Consider the following 15,763-nt stretch of genomic DNA (forward strand, 5'->3'; position numbering starts at 1 on the left):
AAGGAGCCCCGCACACCCCAAGGTGCCCCGCCAGCTGCGTCCCCCCAGACTCCCTGCAGGGGCCCCATGCCCCCCTTAACCCCCCACCACTCGCCCAATATCCTCCCCTGAACGCATGTAAGTGAAATGCATCAGGGGAGGACAGCGGTGGCCGGGGGATTAGTAAAAGGCATCAGGTCTGGGCTGTCGGAGGCCCAGTCCGACCCTGGTGACAATTTTTCTGCAGCAAATTATCGCAGAAGTTTCTATTCGCCAATGACGAAATGTGGACATTCGCTGCTTATCCATGCCTGGCCTCGCAAAATGGCAAAAAAATTGCGAACCGGGGAACATGTTGCGCGACACTCATGACAATTTTTGAACTTGCTGCAAATTTTTCTGTGGCAAATTTTGATGAAAAAATCTGCCGTGACTAAATAGCCACTTGAATCGTTTATCAACATTCCAACTCGGTTCATACATCTGTATAATGTTTATATCAGGTATTAAGGGCCTATTTATTGACATTCAAGTAGAATTTGCTGGAAACACACGGGGCAAATTTATTAAGCAATTATGAGACATTTTCTTTTGAATCAAAATATAAAATGAAGCAGTTGTCAATATTGGTATGAAATTATCATCAAAATACTGTAGTAATATTACAGAAATCCCATTACTTTTATAGCCTTGACATATCAAATGATTTCAGAGGAAATAATGATTTTTTTTTGTTCCCATTGCAGAGCAAATTTGATCAAAATATTGAGAAATTACAAACAAAAACAACGTATTTTTATGCACAATTTTGGAAAATTTATGGAAATTGTATGAAAAACCTAAGGATTTGATTTTTGAACTGTACAAGTAGGGTCCTTACTAATATTTGAGATCATCAAGCCTCCATATTAATATATTCCACCCATGTCCTTCATGCATTATACTTGCTGATTTATTATGCTAATTGTTGACTAAATGGAAATGTATGATAATAGATGACAATCTATGCATTGCGTGCCTTTCAGAACAATAACAACAACAACATGTAATTGTTTTAAGTAGGGTTCATTTGCAAGTACGCAGGCGAGCCCTTGAATCGTAAGTAAAGGCATCAGTTGCACTAATAAATATCCCACACAGTAACCTTGAGAGTAGGAGAGTAAATATCAGCTATACTAAAGAAATAAGAGAAAATTGAAAAATATTTCTGATGGCGCCACATAATGGGGCATTTACAGAACCGCGACTTTTTTGGGCTCTTTGATGCCGAAAACTAAAAAGACGAGATTTACGAGATGTATTATGTGACAAAACTGTGACAATTCCGAATCGAAAAATACTTCATCTAGAACCTATCGAGATCATGTAGAAGTCCATGGCAGATGTCCCTTTTACAACTAGAGGATCTTCTTCTGCTTCATGGTTTTAGAGGTTTTTGGCTTTTTTAATGCTGGCTTTTGTGCAACAATACGAAAAAGTCCTGGTTACCGTGCAACAAGTCAAAAAAGTTGTGGTTTTCTTGACTTTTCCGCTATTTTTTTTTTCCTTCATGCTTTTTAGTTCAGATATTTTCCATTTGTGGAAAGTAGTCTTTTTTGTGGTTTCAAACAAATCTAAATCCAAAATAAAGGAGTTTTATTAATCACCCCCCTCCCCAATATTGTAGGTTTGATTTGGAATGGTTATTCATGTTAAAAACAACAAATTTAAAGAACATTATTGAAACTAATTTTGCATGGATTAAATGAATAACAGGTTCAAATATTCAAAGCAATGTTATGAAATAGCGTGGCCTATTTTCACAGTGTGGTTGATCGAAGACATAGATAGTAGGGATGTAGCGAACCCCACAAAAAAAGTTCGCGAACCCGTTCGCAAGCTTCCACCAAAAAGTGCGAATGTTCGCGAACTTTGCGAACCCCATAGACTTCAATGGGAAGGCGAACTTTAAAACCTAGAAAAGCCATTTCTGGCCAGAAAACTGATTTTAAAGTTGTTTAAAGGGTGCCACGACCTGGACAGTGACATGCAGGAGGGGGATCAAGGGCAAAAATTTCTCTGAAAAATACGTTGTTGACACAGCGTTGCGTTTTGTGCTGTAAGGCTGATGCCACACGTGGCGTTTTTCCGCTGCATTTTTTCTAATTCTCTCGGCGGCTGAAAAATGCCCGATATCATCATCCATAGAAATAGCTTGAAAAGACTGGAAGCAAACCACACAATGCGTAAATACGCTAGAAAACGCCTTAGCACGGATTTTTCAAGCGTAGGCCGAAATACGCCGGTATTTGCAAAGCAAGCTATTCCTATGTATATGCAAAGGCAGCTGCCAGACCTAACGGAAATACGTGGCGTTTTTTGCTATTTCGCACTATTAGCACCATGGAAACGGGATTTGCTTACGTCACCAGTACTAGGCTGAAAAACCCCATGTGTGGCTTGTGCTGCGTTTTTAGGCCAAGAAAAAACGCAGCGGAAAAACGCCACGTGTGGCATCATCAAAATTGCGAACATCGCTAAAAGTTCGCGAACTTGCGAACGCCCAATGTTCGCGCGAATTAGTTCGCCAGTGAACAGTTCACTACATCTCTAATAGATACCAGACTAACCCCCGCTTACTGGTCACCTACTAATAATTGTTAATGGATAGTGATGAGCATTTTTTTTTTTTTTGTCGCCCGCATATTTTTTTTTTTTGTCGCCCGCTTCTTTTTTTTGGGGTACCCACATTTTATTTTTTGTCGATCAAGCTTTTTTTTTGACGTAACCGTGCCCTTTTTTTACCGCAGCCACACCCTTATTTTGATGTAGCCATGCCCAAGTTGACGTGACTGTGTCCAATTTTGATGCGACCACGTCCAATTTGATGTGCAATGAATTTTTTGTTTACACAGAAACAAACTTTTCTGTGGCGAATTTTCACAGAAGTTTCGCAAAACAATTGGCCAATGGCGAAATGCGGAAGTTCACTGCCAATCCATGCCTAGCAAAAAAATTCGCTCATCGCTATTACTGAAACTAGTTTTAACCAACAAACAAATGGCATTTTGTCACGGTTTTCCTCCTGATAATGCCTGGTCAGTACTACCACACTATTATTCTAAGGTTTTGTGACAAAAAGCAAAAGACAGAAGTATAAAGCTAATTTTGGCACAATGGCCTCTTGAACGCAGTTACAAAATAAATATCCCAGTGTTTTTTTTATTTTTTTCTCCCAATAGGGCAATGTTTGGCACATTGTCCTATAATTAATTAATGAGACTTTTTATGTTTAGAAACTTGGAGCTGCATAGGAAAACTGCATTTTTATTTTCATTATGATAAGACCGTGGAAAGAGAAACGCAAGGGGCCTTCTTGCAAATAAAAAAAATATTATAAATAGTGGTCGTGACTTTGTGTGGTCGTGACCAGACTGCAGCCAAAGGAATCAGTCACCTGTGGAACAATGCTGAGCTGCCAATCAAGACAGTGGTCGAACCGGTTCATGTGAGGATCTCCAATAGCGTCAGTTCCATCTATTGTGTAGGGCGTATATGGGACACCCTGGCACCCTGGGAATTTCTTTGCTGTCACTCTCCTGACTACATCCGCTGGAGCGCTGGGTCAGAATAACAAAAGAAAAGAAAGTAACAGTAGGAAAGCATGTAGTAATTCAACTGATTAACAAAAAATAACAAACTAGTACAAATTTATCAGTATTCCTTTCTCACAATCAGGGCCAATTTGATTAGGGATCACCAAACCCACTATTTTTGGATCTGGGCGAACCCCAAATCCTTTGGTGGCCTTTGGCCAAAACCTGGATTTGGTGCACCCCTAGTTTTAATAAATGGACAAAAGGGGCATTTGCCCAGGGCCCACCAGGATAGGAAGCCCCCTAGCACACCTTTCATCTAGGATAACTTTAGGCAGAAGCATTCTGCACAGATGGCAGACCCCTCATCAATCATACATCATGGTTATTTTCTCACAGGGCTGTTGGTCCAGGGTGGCACATCTGGGGATCCTGTGTTCTTCAGGGTTATTTTATCACAAATTTCTTGGGACGTGGGGGCCCACCAATGAAGTTCAGCCCAGAGCTCACTGGTACCTCAAAGCAGCCCTGTTCCCAATTACCATTGGAAACATTCAGTTGACATGTAATGAATATCACCACTAGATTTTGCTCTCCTCTAGGCAACATTCACTCCAATGCTTTGTATTTGTATTTTTATTGCATTTTTATTGCATTTTATTAGGATGTTCTAGCTAGCAGGGTGCAGGTCCTGCTTGGGTTTACATAAAAGAAAAGGTCCTACAGGGAATCCGAGTGTGGCTATTATTATTGCTGATGAAGTGAAGCCACGAGCGCCGATTGTATAGTTGTTGCACATAATACTTAAGTATGTATTGTAACATATGATTAACAATGAGTTGTAATTGGAAAACCAGCGGGATATTCATTTAAGCCCAGCAGGCAGGTAAGTTAGAAACCAACACACTCACACAACAAATTATTAGATTTAACAAGGGGACTCGCACTGAAATTCAGGTTTCTGTCTTCAGACAAACAATTCTTATAAAGATATATAAAGATAAAATTTTATCAGGCACAATGCAATGTAAGAATAAAAATACAAGGTTTAGTTGGTTGCTACACTGGGACATTGAAATAATGTGTTTGACCCATCACAAATAATGTGATGAAAGACCCAACACACCTAGGAAGCTGTAGGCTATGAACTTTCATTAACAATAATATAAAATTCCTATTAAATATGCTGGACAATCACAAAGAAATGAAACCTATCCTGCCCTACAGGGCAGCTATACATACCGTGGCCAAACTGACCAATGACTAGAATGTTATGCGGAGCTGGCAGGGACGGGGTTTGATACCATTATATAATGGTATCAAACCCCATAGAAAGACTTTCAAAAGTAGCATAAGTAGGGTCCCTGATCCCCAACCAGTGGCTCGGGGGTAACAAGTTGCTCCCCAACATGTTGGATGTTGCTCCAAGTGGCCTGAAAACAGGCGCTTATTTTTGAATTCCTGGGTTGGAGGCATGTTTTGGTTGCTTAAAAAACAGTTATACCACCAAGCAGAGCCTCATTTAGGCAGCCAGTCCACATAGGAAGCTACAAAATAGCCAATCGCAGCCCTTGTTTGGCACCCTCATTATCAGGGTGGGGATCCCTGCATTATATTCTTTCCTGTCAAAAGATACAGGAATGAGGCTTACCTGCATAAACCAGAAACAGAGCTGGCCAATCCCAGGCCAATATAACCTGCTGCTGATTTCTATTGCCAGGTTCAAACATCCCATTGGACAAGGACCTCTTTGACCTGTTGATTAAAAAAAAAAAAAAAACAACTCTCATCTTCGCCGACTGCTATACTTAAACTGGGCCCAACTCTCAAGTAATTTTCATATTTCTTCAACACATAACCCCATGGTTAGTGATGAACAAATTTTTTCGGGAGGCATGGACTCGCAGCGAATTCCCACATTTCTCAATTGGCGAATTATTTTGCGAACCGCTGTGAAAAATCGCATTCAGGGCGTAAAGTTGGGCATGGTCAAGGCAAAATAGGTGCAGTTGTGTTTAAAATAGGCAAGGTCATGTCAAAAAATGTCATGTGACAAACGCGTTTCACGGATTTTTCACCATTTACCAAATGTTCTTGTCCTTTCGCAACTGATTCGCTCATCACTACTCATGGTAAGAAAATCTGTGTTGAAAATATAAAAAAGGATATTTTAAAAACTCATGGGGAACTGGCTCACCGCACCTTAAAACTATATCGCATTCCTTGTGTCTTATTACATATAGTAGCTTGGCAATATCACAGTAATTCTAAAATGGACAAAATATTTTCCAGATGAGTTCTGATTTTCACCCATTGATAAATACACTTCTAAAAATCCCATAGCAATGACCAGAACATGAGTTTTTATGTATTTAGCTTTAAACTCACATGTTGATAAATCTGTCACTTAGGGGCACATTCATCAAAGATTGTTTCCGAATACAGAAAATTCGTATTTTTTCTAAGTTTTCGTACTGTGCGTATTTTTTGTGGCTTTTTCGTTAATTTGCATAACTTTTTCGTACTTTGCGACAATTTGCGCAACAATTTGTGTGACAAAATTGATTTTGTCACAATGAGTAGGAAAGTTTTGGATTAATTCAAGCTTCGGTATGGTGCCTTTCCTTGGGCCGGGTTGGAGCTGCAGAGTGCCATTGAGCCCTATGGGAGACTTTCCTTGGGCCGGGTTGGAGCTGCAGAGTGCCATTGAGCCCTATGGGAGACTTTCCTTGGGCCGGGTTGGAGCTGCAGAGTGCCATTGAGCCCTATGGGAGACTTTCCTTGGGCCAGGTTGGAGCTGCAGAGTGCCTTTGAGCCCTATGGGAGACTTTCCTTGGGCCGGGTTGGAGCTGCAGAGTGCCATTGAGCCCTATGGGAGACTTTCCTTGGGCCGGGTTGGAGCTGCAGAGTGCCATTGAGCCCTATGGGAGGCTTTCCTTGGGCCGGGTTGGAGCTGCAGAGTGCCATTGAGCCCTATGGGAGACTTTCCTTGGGCCGGGTTGGAGCTGCAGAGTGCCATTGAGCCCTATGGGAGGCTTTCCTTGGGCCGGGTTGGAGCTGCAGAGTGCCATTGAGCCCTATGGGAGGCTTTCCTTGGGCCGGGTTGGAGCTGCAGAGTGCCATTGAGCCCTATGGGAGGCTTTCCTTGGGCCGGGTTGGAGCTGCAGAGTGCCATTGAGCCCTATGGGAGGCTTTCCTTGGGCCGGGTTGGAGCTGCAGAGTGCCATTGAGCCCTATGGGAGACTTTCCTTGGGCCGGGTTGGAGCTGCAGAGTGCCATTGAGCCCTATGGGAGACTTTCCTTGGGCCGGGTTGGAGCTGCAGAGTGCCATTGAGCCCTATGGGAGACTTTCCTTGGGGCAGGTTGGAGCTGCAGAGTGCCATTGAGCCCTATGGGAGACTTTCCTTGGGCCGGGTTGGAGCTGCAGAGTGCCATTGAGCCCTATGGGAGATTTTCCTTGGGCCGGGTTGGAGCTGCAGAGTGCCATTGAGCCCTATGGGAGACTTTCCTTGGGCCGGGTTGGAGCTGCAGAGTGCCATTGAGCCCTATGGGAGACTTTCCTTGGGCCGGGTTGGAGCTGCAGAGTGCCATTGAGCCCTATGGGAGACTTTCCTTGGGCCGGGTTGGAGCTGCAGAGTGCCATTGAGCCCTATGGGAGACTTTCCTTGGGCCGGGTTGGAGCTGCAGAGTGCCATTGAGCCCTATGGGAGACTTTCCTTGGGCCGGGTTGGAGCTGCAGAGTGCCATTGAGTCCTATGGGAGACTTTCCTTGGGCCGGGTTGGAGCTGCAGAGTGCCATTGAGCCCTATGGGAGAGTTTCCTTGGGCCAGGTTTGAGCTGCAGAGTGCCATTGAGCCCTATGGGAGACTTTCCTTGGGCCGGGTTGGAGCTGCAGAGTGCCATTGAGCCCTATGGGAGAGTTTCCTTGGGCCAGGTTGGAGCTGCAGAGTGCCATTGAGCCCTATGGGAGACTTTCCTTGGGCCGGGTTGGAGCTGCAGAGTGCCATTGAGCCCTATGGGAGACTTTCCTTGGGCCGGGTTGGAGCTGCAGAGTGCCATTGAGCCCTATGGGAGACTTTCCTTGGGCCGGGTTGGAGCTGCAGAGTGCCATTGAGCCCTATGGGAGACTTTCCTTGGGTCGGGTTTGGAGCTGCAGAGTGCCATTGAGCCCTATGGGAGACTTTCCTTGGGCCGGGTTGGAGCTGCAGAGTGCCATTGAGCCCTATGGGAGACTTTCCTTGGGCCGGGTTGGAGCTGCAGAGTGCCATTGAGCCCTATGGGAGACTTTCCTTGGGTCGGGTTGGAGCTGCAGAGTGCCATTGAGCCCTATGGGAGACTTTCCTTGGGCCGGGTTGGAGCTGCAGAGTGCCATTGAGCCCTATGGGAGGCTTTCCTTGGGCCGGGTTGGAGCTGCAGAGTGCCATTGAGCCCTATGGGAGACTTTCCTTGGGCCAGGTTGGAGCTGCAGAGTGCCATTGAGCCCTATGGGAGACTTTCCTTGGGCCAGGTTGGAGCTGCAGAGTGCCATTGAGCCCTATGGGAGACTTTCCTTGGGCTGAGTTGGAGCTGCAGAGTGCCATTGAGCCCTATGGGAGACTTTCCTTGGGCCGGGTTGGAGCTGCAGAGTGCCATTGAGTCCTATGGGAGACTTTCCTTGGGCCGGGTTGGAGCTGCAGAGTGCCATTGAGTCCTATGGGAGGCTTCCAAAATCATGCACTAAAGTCAGAAAGGTTTTTCCGCCTTTTACGGTCATTCGGATACGAAAATTTTGTGACTTTCAGATCGCCAATACGATATTATCGGGACTTATATGATTTTTTCATAAGCATTTTTATGACATTTCCGATCATGAGAACTTATCGTATCTAATCCGAATTTTACCCATTTCGGGATTCGAACTCATACTTTGATGAATCTGCCCCTTAGAGAAGGCCATTTATTGTGAAATTTAATATGAATGTATAATAGTTAGCCTCCCCTAAAAGAGATCAAGTCTCCCCAAATCTTCATTATGCTCTGCCTATGCCTATGGCAAAGTCTAGCATCTTATGAAACATATATTTTAAGAGGCTAAAGACACTTTGCTGACTTAGGCTTTTGCATATGGTATAGAAATTCATCAGTAAGTGCTCTATCCCGGCAAATATTGTCCAAATAGCCCTACTGGGCTGGGCAGAATGGCACCCACTACGACTTCATTAGGGGCCTTTATTTAATGTTGTTTTCAGTAAATACTGTTTATTGTAGCCCTGCAAAGTAATACATGGAATTTCCGCTCTTTGCAACAGATGTTCTGCATGTTATTGTCTCGGCACACAATGGCACTGTCAATAAGAAATGACTGAAATAAAATGGCTACTTTTATATTGGCACAAACGGACCATTTGGGAGGGTGATTTACACTTTCACACGGCGTTTAAAACAATGGATCATTATTGTCAAGAGATTCCACAGTAACATTTGCTTTCATTCTATTACCTGGTTGCCAGAAGGAACTTTAATAGAAATCTGCGGATACATTTCATAGCTCAGAGCAATTTGAACATAACACATATATATAAATAAAATTCATTGCTATGGAGTTTTCTCCTGACCATTTAGAGACAAAGACATTGATGTTGATTAAGTTTATTGACAATATGTACATGGAGAAACCTAGACTATATCTATTCCCTTGTCGCTGTCACTCAGATAGTTCAGAAATTGCAGGAATATGTCAAGGGAATAAACACCCACACACTATGGTATCTAACACATGTGTTACTTTACTAAACAAAATGGCTACAGACAAACAATACACACAATGCTACAGTACTTCAGTGAATAAAACCGTTATAACGCTTAATACGTAGATTCGTTTAGTTCAACAGTAGCAAGTTCAAACTGCAGTCCTTGAAGTTTAGATCCCTTGGGCCTTTGGTCAAAATAGCCAACGTCAATAGGAGATAGTGATGAACGAATTAGGCAAAAATAGGCACGGTCGCATAAGAAATAGGTGTGGTCACGGCAAAATGGCTGTGGCCGCTCAACAAAAGAAGATGCAGGCGGGGGCGTGGCTAGCTGCCAGACAGGATGGAAGCAGACTAGAGGAGCTCCGTGCAGACCCGCCAAAAACTGCAGTAAAATCAGCCTATAAAATATGGGGAAACACGGCAAAAGTAAAGAACACACCGGAGAGGAGGGGAAGACACCCAAGACATCTGAAAGCCAACGTCTATTGAAACAATTTTTCGCTCCGACGGATCCGGACCGAGAGCAACAGGTTTCCAAAATGGCGCCGAGACGGCCGCGCAGCCCTGTGGAAGAATCAGACAGTGAATCGGTAAGCTCCGATTGCGTTACCCTTGCATACCTAAAGACACTACCAACTAAAACGGACTTTGTAGACATGGTTACACAGATAAAAACCACCCTGAAAGAAGAAGTAGCCACCCTCAAAAATGATATAGCCACGCTACATACTAGAGTCTCAGACATAGAGACCAGAAATGGCGCGGTAGAAAACACAGTAGAAGCACTAATTGCTGCCACCTTAACACAAGATAAAGCTATTTACACGCTACAAAGACGTCTAGATGATCTAGACAACAGGGGCAGAAGGTGCAACATAAGAATAAGGGGGCTACCGGAACAATCTGAAGGGGGAAATCTACAAAATATTGTTATGCAACTATTTAACCAAATTCTGGAAAGAGAACCCACCAGTCAGATCAACATAGAAAGGGTACACAGAGCATTAAGGCCACGCGGCCTACCAACAGATAAACCAAGGGATATCATATGTTGCCTATCCTATTTCCCAGTAAAAGAGGAACTAATACAAAAAGCAAGGAAAATAAAACCACTAATGTATATGAATGTGAAGATTATACTACTGCAAGACCTGTCGTGGTATACATTGCAACAAAGGAAACTAATAAAACCTCTAACAAGTATTTTGCAGGAAAAAGGAATAATGTTCAGATGGGGTTTCCCCTTCAGCATTCAAGTAAACAAAGATGGAAAACAATTTACTCTCAACTCACCGGAGGACATAACACCGTTCTGCAGAGCCTGTGGCATCGAGGCACCTGACCTGACGGAATGGCTGAACTTCTCACAATCACCCCAAATCCCACCGCTCCCCGGAAAAGACGGATGGATCGAGGTATCTACACCTAAAAGCAAAAGAAGGAGAAACAAACAAACCCCAGATAAGAGAAGCCCTACAGAGGACATATAAAACAAAAGTGACTCACTTAGAATCCGGAACTCTGTAGATAAGTATACAAAAATGGCTGATCTACTTACTATTGTGACTGATAAGAGATATTTGGCTAAAGGGTCGATGTAAGGCGGAGAATTTCTGTGACTGCTTCCTCCCTAGGTACAGCACCCCCCCAGGGGTACCAGCAGATGACCTGCTATTAAGTCTGAACACTCAGACAAATACAACCCCATTGACAATTGAGCTATAACGCTAACAGTTAAAAGATATGCTTCATAAGAAGCAACAGGTTATTATTGGTTTAAATGGTTATTACAATGTTAGAAAGTTTTTTGAAATCGGTAGATTGTATAACAAGTACAACGGTGCTACACAAAGAAATACTAAAGTGTATGGTATAATACTTTTTACTTACCTAGATCTATGATGCATAATTTAAATGTGATATCCTTGAATGTAAATGGGATCAATATACCTGAAAAAAGAAGTAAAATAATAAGGGAAATGTATAAGAACAAAGGGGATATAGTATTATTACAAGAGACACACATTAAAGGTACAGAAACACCACTCAAGAAATTTACAAACTATAGTAAATGGTTTACAAGCAACCACCCCACACAGAAAGCTAAAGGGGTAGCAATTGGTATACATAAACACACTGACTTTCAAGAACAAGAGACACTAAAAGATGAAGAGGGCAGATATATTTTGGTGAAAGGATTTCTATACCATACAAAATGTACAATAGGTTCTATATACCTCCCAAACAAACGCCAAGCATCCAGCTTAAAGAAGTTCATGCGAAAACTCAAAGAATTCGCAGAAGGTCTCCTAATAATAGGGGGAGACTTAAACATGGCCCTATACCCAACCCTAGACTCATCAAATGGTAAATCCTCCCTACCCTTCTCAGCACTAAATATGGCAAATAGAGAAATACGTCATAACTGTATGATAGATGCATGGAGATACTACAATGGGAAAGAAAAAGATTTTACTCACTATTCATACGCTAAACAGGTATATACTAGGATAGATTACATATTTTTGTCACAACACCATTTAAGCTGGCTTAAAAATGCCAAAATCCACAGTATTCTATGGTCAGACCATGCGGCAGTCCAGATCCAATTAGCAATCCCAAACAAAGTAAGAGCAAATTGGCAATGGAAACTGAACAATAGCCTATTGGAAGATAACGACTGCTTACTTGAATTAAAGAAAGTATTGACAGAATATAAAGAGAATATCAAAGATGATACCTCCTCGAATATAGCAAAGTGGCAAGCCCTTAAGGCTCTCGCCCGAGGAATCTTAATTAAACACGGCTCAAGACTAAAAAAAGAAAAAAATGGAAAAATTAAAAAACTCCTAGACGAAATACACGAATTAGAATCTAAACACAAACAGAACCAACGAGATAATGATTTGAAAAATCTAACGAAGTTGAGACTAGAACTCCAAACACTACTCAACTTTCAGATAAAACAAAATTTTGCCAAAACACGTCAAGCATATTTTGAACAAGGTAATAAAACAGGCAGAATGTTAGCAAAAGCTCTCAAAAACAGACAAAATCATTTAAATATACATAAAATCAAAGATTCCTCGGGCAAGACTCAGGTACTACCACATAAAATTGCAACAGTATTTAAAGAGTACTATGAGAAACTCTATAATATAGACAAAGACCAAATAGAAAGCAGCAGAGTACAACTAAGGGAAAAAATAAAAACTTACTTAACAAATAATAAATTACCAGAAATACCACAAACTGAACTAGACAAGCTAGAAAATCCCATAACAGAAAGTGAAATTAAAGATACAGTCAAACTCTTGAAACCCAACAAGGCACCAGGCCCAGATGGGTATACAGCAAAATTTTATAAAGAATTTCAGGATATAATAGCACCCATTTTATCACCCCTATTCAATAATTTATCAACCAAAGAACCATTAAACAGGGAATTCCTACTAGCATATATAACGATTATCCCCAAACCAGGGAAAGATCCAGTGAACTGTGGAAACTATAGGCCAATATCCCTATTAAATCTGGATTTGAAAATACTTACAAAAATCTTGGCCCAAAGACTAAAACCATTGCTGCCAAAATGCATCCATAGAGATCAAGTAGGGTTTGTTATGGGAAGGGAAGCCAAAGAAAACACAAACAAGGTAATAAACTGGACATTGTGGTGTGCTAAAACAAATAAGCCGTCTCTGCTCCTAGCCATGGACGCAGAGAAGGCATTTGACAGAGTTAAATGGGATTTTATAGACATGGCCATAACAGCATTAGGAATCAAAACTAAATTTAAAGAAAAAATAATGGCAGTGTATACGACACCCTCTGCGCAAATAAGAGTCAATGGTCTACTCTCCAATCACTTTAATATTAGTAACGGGACACGACAAGGATGCCCTTTGTCACCCTTGCTGTACGTACTATGTATGGAATACTTTCTCAATGCCATTCGACAAAATACAGACATAGCAGGCCTAGAGATAGGCCAAACAGAGTATAAAGCGGCAGCCTTTGCTGACGACCTGATACTAATAGTAACGAAACCGATCATAACTTTGCCAAACATAATGAAAGAGATACAAAAATTTGGGGAATTATCTAACTACAAAATAAATATGGATAAATCTGAAGCCCTAGTACTGAACCTACAGAAACAGGAAGAAAACAACTTGAAAGCCACCTTTAAACTTAAATGGCAACCTGAAAGTATAAAATATCTAGGCATACAGATCCCAGCCAACCATCTTAAATTATTCGAACTCAACTATAAACCACTCCTAGAAAATACCCAAAACACTTTGAGAAAATGGAAACACAAGACATTATCATGGACAGGCAGGATTAACTCAATTAAAATGTCTATATTGCCCAAGTTCATATACCTATTCTCTACTGTACCAATAGCAATTCCGAAAAATTATTTTGCACAATTGCAAACAATGCTAGATATATATGTAGGACAAGGTAAAAGCAAAAGGATTGCTAGAGCCACAATACATAAACCAAAAACCCTAGGGGGTTTAAGTATGCCAGACTGCGAACTATACTACCAGGCAAGCATTCTATCTAAAATCATAGAATATAATAAAGGTAACTCATTGATGCAATGGCGAAAGATTGAAAATGTATGGTCTGGGGGAATCCTGGAATCTCTGCCTTGGAGGCATAAGGCAACAGTAACTGATCCAATCCAAGGTAACGGGCTAATAGAAGCCTGCATAAAAGTATGGTCTGAAACTAAAAATAAATATAACTTAGCCCCTTACCCATCCCCACTAATGCCTTTGGTTAACAATGCCGATTTTGTCCCGGGGACCTTAGACAAGGGATATGTAAATGCCTTTGGTATACAAAACCTAAGACTCGCACACCTAATGAAATCAACAACTGGGAAAGACCCGCCCATACACCAAAATAAAGCAAATTGGGATCAAATTGATCATTGGAGATATAGACAAATACTTACCTGGATGAGAGCCAATGCACTCAGCGATTCAACCATGTCTAGAGAACTGACAAAGTTTGAAACTCTGTGCGCATTACCTTTTCCAATACGACATAGCTTAGCTACTTTATATAAAATACTCTTAGAGGAAAAATATAAAACATTACCCAAATATACCAAGGCATGGGAACGAGAGCTCAACATAACAATAACAGAAGAGGATTGGAAACAAATTTTTAGAACTATAGCAAAAGGCTCAGTGAGCAGTAGATTCCAGGAAGCCTCCTACAAATTAATATCTAGGTGGTATAGAACGCCAGTAGTACTACATAAAATGGGACTGATACCAAATGATACCTGTTGGAGGTGTAACGTTGGAAGGAACGTTAGAACATATATGGTTGACATGTACAAAACTTACCGTGTTCTGGAACCAAGTAGAAGGGATCTGCGAGGAGGTCACAGGAAGTCGGATAAATACAAATCCTTCAGCAATACTCCTTATTCACCGATATGAACCTGCAGATTGGACTAAAAAAGATCTCACACTAAAATTACTCATGACAGCAAAGTCCACAATACCAGTACACTGGCATTCAGACAAAATTCCTACAAAAGATCAATGGTTTAAGGTAATCAATGAGCTATGCCTAATGGAGGAGATAACAGCATCAATTAGAGATAACTACCAGGACTATCTAGCAGTCTGGCTACCCTGGAAAGAATATATTAACAAAAGCGCAAGTAGAGAATAGGTAATATGAACAGGGCGAATAGAACCATAAATAAAATAAACACCAAAATACAGAAGCAATAGCACAAAAAGAGTAAAAGCTGAAAAAGACTAGTACACAACTACCGAATGTATAAGTTTCTTTTTTATTGTTGATATGTATAAAAATATGATGTTCAACTAAAACAATACAAGTAACAAATGTGCAGATATGACTAGAAAGTACATGAAAATGAGAAGAAAACCAATGTACAAAATGTATCTTTCTATGATGTTTCTATTTTTGTCTAAATAAAGCTTGAATAGAAAAAAAAAAAAAAAAAAAAAAAAAGATGCAGGCAACAAAATAGTTACGTGACAAACGCATTTCACAGATTTTTCACCATTTCACAAATTTTCCTGTTGTTTCGCAAATGGGCCCTATGGGAGACTTTCCTTGGGCCAGGTTGGAGCTGCAGAGTGCCATTGAGCCCTATGGGAGGCTTTCCTTGGGCCAGGTTGGAGCTGCAGAGTGCCATTGAGCCCTATGGGAGACTTTCCTTGGGCCGGGTTGGAGCTGCAGAGTGCCATTGAGCCCTATGGGAGGCTTTCCTTGGGCCGGGTTGGAGCTGCAGAGTGCCATTGAGCCCTATGGGAGACTTTCCTTGGGCCGGGTTGGAGCTGCAGAGTGCCATTGAGCCCTATGGGAGACTTTCCTTGGGCCGGGTTGGAGCTGCAGAGTGCCATTGAGCCCTATGGGAGGCTTTCCTTGGGCCGGGTTGAAGCTGCAGAGTGCCATTGAGCCCTATGTAAG

At 41.8% G+C, this 15,763-nt stretch overlaps 1 long non-coding RNA gene across 1 annotated transcript; it reads right to left on the reverse strand.

The window, feature by feature from the left end:
• Window positions 1-10,601: 10,601 nt before the first annotated feature.
• LOC116408263 lies at window positions 10,602-11,687 on the reverse strand. Its single transcript, XR_004220823.1, has 3 exons — window positions 11,524-11,687; window positions 11,177-11,236; window positions 10,602-10,711 (listed from the first exon to the last, which is right to left on the reverse strand). It is a non-coding gene; the product is annotated as an uncharacterized LOC116408263 (long non-coding RNA).
• Between the last annotated feature and the right edge of the window lie 4,076 nt (window positions 11,688-15,763).

The sequence above is a fragment of the Xenopus tropicalis genome, chromosome 1 (assembly GCF_000004195.4).
Source record: "Xenopus tropicalis strain Nigerian chromosome 1, UCB_Xtro_10.0, whole genome shotgun sequence".
In the NCBI taxonomy this organism is placed as follows: Eukaryota; Metazoa; Chordata; class Amphibia; order Anura; family Pipidae; genus Xenopus; species Xenopus tropicalis.